This window comes from Lontra canadensis, unplaced genomic scaffold (genome assembly GCF_010015895.1).
Source record: "Lontra canadensis isolate GAN:19392208 unplaced genomic scaffold, GSC_riverotter_1.0 scaffold34, whole genome shotgun sequence".
NCBI lineage: Eukaryota > Metazoa > Chordata > Mammalia > Carnivora > Mustelidae > Lontra > Lontra canadensis.
Window position 1 is genome coordinate 7,608,351 of NW_022631028.1, and position 5,769 is coordinate 7,614,119.

The window sequence follows — 5,769 nt, forward strand, 5'->3', positions numbered from 1 at the left end:
GAAAGCAACACCTTAGTTGACTTGGTAACTAGGAGAATATTGATGGAGAGATTTGAGAATACACCAGAAAAAGAGGTAATAGGAGCATCTTTGAGAAAAGGGGAAGACAACAAAGCAGTGGAAAAAAAGAGAACTTAAGAAGCCTTCAATGTAAATAATTAGTTAAATCTATTTTAATGATGTCCAAGAAACTTCAAAGAAAAAAAAAGGCAGTTACTTCTAATCTGTATTGCAGTTTATGGTCTGTATTTCTTTCACCATGTCTCCGAAATGAGGCACAAAAGCCCGGTGTTTTATTTGGGTTATATTGAGATCATGGCAACATAGAATCTTAAGAGTTGAAGGAATCTTAAAGATATGAAGTTCAGTACCTCTCCCAATGCAAGAATTTATTCTTGTCATTTCAGAAAATCCTCCTACTATCATTTCAGTGCATTTATAGTAAAATATTCCTTCCCTGATGAGGCAGGCCATTTCATTTCTAAACAAAAGTAAATATTTTATCATATTGAATTGAAGTCTGCCTTCCTTCCATCAATATGCTACAAATCCTGCTCTATATAAAATCACCTTAGCCTACAATTTGTATAATAGTTCCTGAGATATTTGGAAAGACTCAATATCTTTTCTGTAAAATTGTTTTTAATCTAATGATAAAACTGTACTGGGAGCTTATCCTTCACCCCCTTCTACTAGTCACCCTTCAGATTAGGCTCACCTCCAAATATATTACTCATGATTTCTCTGATATATGTTTAACATCTTTCCAATTTTCTATTGACTCATGTATGTGCAAACATGTAAAAATAGGACACAGATGGGACACTCAAAATAGGGTCATTTAAGGAAGGTTTATTCACAAAGGGAATTTTCAAAGGTGCACATGTAGAACTATAATTGGGTCTAGGAGCCTCTGAACTTGCATCACCCTCGCCCTGACTAAACAGGCAGAGGAAGTTGTTATCAGAATGTGGAAGATGAAAATTGTTTAGAATGAGTCACTTTGAAAGAAAAAACTATCTTCTGAGGAGGTGTGCTGTAGGCTCAAGACAATTCACAGACAATCAGTACCTAAACTCACTCTTCTCTCTTCCACTGAGTTTCTGAAGGGGGTCCTCACTGACAGAACCAAAGGAGAATCCAAAAGAAGAGTTTCCCAGAGCAGAGAGCAAAGTAATATGGAGAGGGATACGGAGAAAGAAATGGAAAATATCTGACCCACACTATGTTATTGTTATAGATCACCCTCCCATAAAATCTTTGGCTCTGTTTTGAGGTGATCAGAATCTTTCAACCAGTTGTGTCACCCAGAGAGGTTTCCTTTGTATGCCTTCAGCTGAACAACAAATGCTTTATTGTTTGGTCCCACTTATTAGAAACTTAGTTATGTAGAAAGATTCGCCAAAGTAACTCACATGTGTATTGTAATGATATTTCTGACATTTCACGTTCTTCAACTTCTTGATTGTCCTATAATAAAACTTAGCCTTCTGGTGAAAAGTGTCATTTTAGAGTCTGAGCATGGTGGGCTGTCATGGCCGTTGATACTGACTATTGTAACAAACAATACTAAAAAGATAAAAACTCCTAATAGAAGTAGGTTGCTTTGCTCTTCATATAAATGAAAGGGGAGAAATGGTTGGGTTCCAAGGGAGGAACAGAGAAACAAGCTGGGGAATTGACAGTAGAATTGGCTACCTGCCATTACTCTTTTAGCTTTGCTTTAGTACACTTTTAGCCAAAAAGGAGGACAATAGACCTCTTTGCATACCTGATGCTATGCTGGATAACAGCCCAAGCCTTAAGAAATCTAGACTGTACATGTGGAAAACTAGAAATATTTGCATTTATTTAAAAATATCTCTTTGCCTAAAAGTGGTTTTTACACAGCTAAGACCATTTTTGGGGAGTTCACTTATGTATAGGAAAATGTGCTCTTTTCTTGCCCATCCACTTGCCTTAGAAGAGCATGAATAAAGCAAAATAAAATAATCCAATGAAGCTTGTGTATCCATTATAGCACTTTAAAGGGAAAAATGAAACATCCCATCAAAGAAGCTGAGGGTGCTTTGCATATACCATCCAACTTGCTAACACAGAGATTCTGAGATGTGGCTGATAGAGTTGTCACCATCCCTGGTGTGTCCTGACACCATTGTTGCCTAGTTAATTGCAAGCACTTAGAGGTCTCAGATAAATACCTCATTTCTACGTATACTCCAGTCAAGTCCAATGCTCGGTAGCTCATAATGTTCTCCCACACCCGGTATATCCTATTTTTCTCCTGTGCTTCCCTCCTGAGACTCATTTCAAACTTGTGTGATCATTTATTTTAACAAAGTTGAAGGACCTCAGAACTGGTAGGCTTTCATCTTAAAGTAGAAATTTGGCAGATATTTCCATGATTGGCTTGGGAGTGGTATTCTAAGTCACCCTTCATAAGACCTTGTTCTACTTCTGTTCAGATTCAAGTCACGATATGAAATAGGAAAAATGTCATCAAGTGTAAAAAGAAAGTCAGACAGGTTGATAGCCAAAAATGAACTCCACTGGAAAGTACAGCAAAAATGGCATACCAGTCACCCTCTTTTATTCAAATCTGAAAGTAAGTAATTTTTATGTTAAGCATTGTTGGAAAGGCATGGGAGACTGATATGGACGTGTCAATGTAAAATCATGGTTGCTAGACACCGACAAATGGGAGCATAAACTTCACTTAGCTCTGTCGGCAAAGGAGCCCAACAGTGCCTCCAAGGACCTTAAAGGTTAACAATAAAATCTCAAATTGAATCCTCATTTTCAATGTGAGCCAATCTGTTATAAAACAATGAATTGGCATGAACACACCAAGGCCAATGAGTACAGTTAAGCAAGAGCCTGTCAGCGCACCCATACTTTATCACCCATGCAGAGAGTAACTCTCCATGACATTAAGGATGCTCTGTTTGATGGAATGTCACACTTAGTTGACACTGGCCTTATCCTGGATCGTAGATTCTCTGTCACATCCTGCCAGTTTCGAGCAGGACCTAATGATTACAGTGTTTTACCTTACAAGCCCTGATGGGAAACCAAAGCTGAGTTGAGCTATGTGAATTGCTGCACAGCATCAGAGTTGCCGATGGAAAGTTACTGATAGAGGAGATGGCCAGCCATATGGAAGAAAAGAAAGTGAAAAGTATTGTGTCCGATCTACGTAGAAAAACTTAAAAAATCTCATCAGACCAAAGGAAAATGACTAAGAGTTTCGAAGAATTTTGAGGCTGCAGATTGTTCCATTTTTTTGGTGACTCAAATAAAACAGAAAATTCCACTCAGTAGTCACAGGGCAGATAACTCTCACAAACATACAAGAGTTTGGATAGATGGTTTTAAAGTATATAGTTGTACATACTATGTGCTAGGCATTGGGAACCTGGAGATGAAGAAGATCAAACAAGCCCAATTCATGGGATTTATTCATAAAACAAGTATTTTTGTGTCTTACTGTTCCCTGAAATTAACCAATGGGCAAAAGCTTCCCTGGATGAAAGTTCAGAGAGTTGCAAGTTTTTTCTGATGACTATTAAGCTATGTATACAACCTAATAATTTAAACGTCCATTCCCCTGTCATAGTTACCGAACAGTTGCTTTTTTAGTTTGAAGCTGCTTCTTTGCCAGTGTGTTCCTGCTGTAGAAGGGAAGCCTGCTGGTGGGGAGGCATTGGGGTCCATTTGTTTATTTCTCTGCCTTGAACTTCCATGCCTCCTGATGCATCTTTCTCACTTCAGATGGAGTACAGTGGAATTGGGACAGGGCACTGAAGGAGTGGAGGAGAAGGCAGGAATGTTCTCACAGCATTGGTACTGCCTTTAGTAGGGGAACTCTCTGGGTTTGACAGCGGTTTTAAATTTGAGCCTTTTTCTTATGAGTGTTTTTGTGAGTTCTTGACAGATGCCCCAATGAGTAGGCATGTCTCTTTTGAAGTTCATTTGACACTCTGAATGTATCTCAGTTCCAGTGGACTGCTTTGAACACCTTCTCCAGCACCTAGACACACCCGGTCCACTCCAGCTCCCTTCTGAGGCACCCCTGTGTCCTTTTGGGTTCCCACACAGCTCTCTCATACATATGTCCTGCACCAGGTCCACAGGAAACATTCACACTGCCTTTGTTCTTTGAGAATGGTTATTTCTCAAACCACAGGTGTTAGCTACTCTAGTAATGCAGGTTCCTTCTAGGCCCTGAATTTTCAGCTTTCTCAGGTGTGTTGCACACCATGATCTTCTGCATCATCTAAGCACTGCAAATCTAAGCCCCCAAACCAGCAGTTCTGCAGGGCCCGTGGGTCCTCTTGTTGTTCTGACACAGTGGTTCTCAACCAGGGTTACTTTTGCCCCACAAGGGACATTTGGCAATGTCTGGAGACATTTCTGGTTGTCACAGCTGGGAGAAGAGGTGTGACTGGCATCCAGTGGGTAGAGGCCAAGGTGGCTGCTCCATGTTTTGTAATGGGCACAATATTTCCTACCACTGCAAAGAATTATCCAGCCCCAAACGTCAGCAGTACTGAGGTTGAAAAACTCCTATCCAAGAAAATACTGGGTGTAAGTTTGCTCTTTTTTGGTAAGTATAGTAGAATTATAAAGATAAAAAGGTAGTATTTCTGAAGCACCCTCAACCTCTTATGTTAATGAAACCATAGACCATACATATTAAGTGTTTACTGAGTGTCAGGCACCATTGTGGGGCAAGGATACAGTGGTTCTCATGGGGCTGACCCTCTAGAAGAGGTGGATAGGCAATAACCAAGTTAACAAATACTTTAGCAAATACCTTACATAAGAAGAGCCCTTCAAAGACAATCAAGCTGAGTCATGTGACAAAGAGAGGGAGTCATCACTTTGTATTTGAGTGGTCAGTGAAGCCCTCTCTCAAGGAATAGGACCTGGGTAGATACCCAAAGGATGCTATGCAGCCATTCTAGGGGAAGAACACTCCAGAAGTAAGAGTAGCAGATGTGGAGACTGTGAGGCAGGAACAAGCATGTAGTGTTCTAGGATACTCAAGAGTTATTGTGAGCAGTGAAGAAAGAGCATGATACAGAATGAAGACAAGGATGGATACAATAGGTAGATCTTATGGTCTTATTGCCGCAGTAAATAGTTCTTCTTAACTGAGAAACCTCTGTAGAGACTTTTTATCCCTGGGTGATGGAAGTATCCAGGAATCCCTTCAAAAACTGACCAACTTTTATGCCTACATCTCTGTATATTCTTTCCATGAATCCTCAAAAATGACCATTGCTTAGGGAGAAAAAACTTTGCTTCTGTGTTTCTCCTTTCCTCACACACTCATGATACTTCTGACAGAAGATGTGTAGCTTTTCCACACATCTAGCCATTCTCTGTGATGTCAGCCGGGTGTCCTGTAATTCCACTCAGTTCAATTCAGTTCTGACACAGAGTTGATGCAGACCCCATAGGTGAGGGACTCCATCCCACAAGACTACCCACCATTTCAGGCACCCATAACAAGTGGTGGGTCCCTGAGTTACCCATGACTGGGGTCCAACTTGACTTCACATTAGAGATTCCCATGATTACCTCCTTGGATTTGGTAACTTTCTGGGACAGCTCACAAAACTCAAGGAAACACTCATTTACCAGTTTATTATATAATAAAGGATATGATAAAGGATACTGATGAACAGATAAAAAGGTATAAAAGTAAGGTCCAGAAGGCTTTCCAGTGTAGGAGCTTCTGTCCTAACACCACACCCCCAGGAT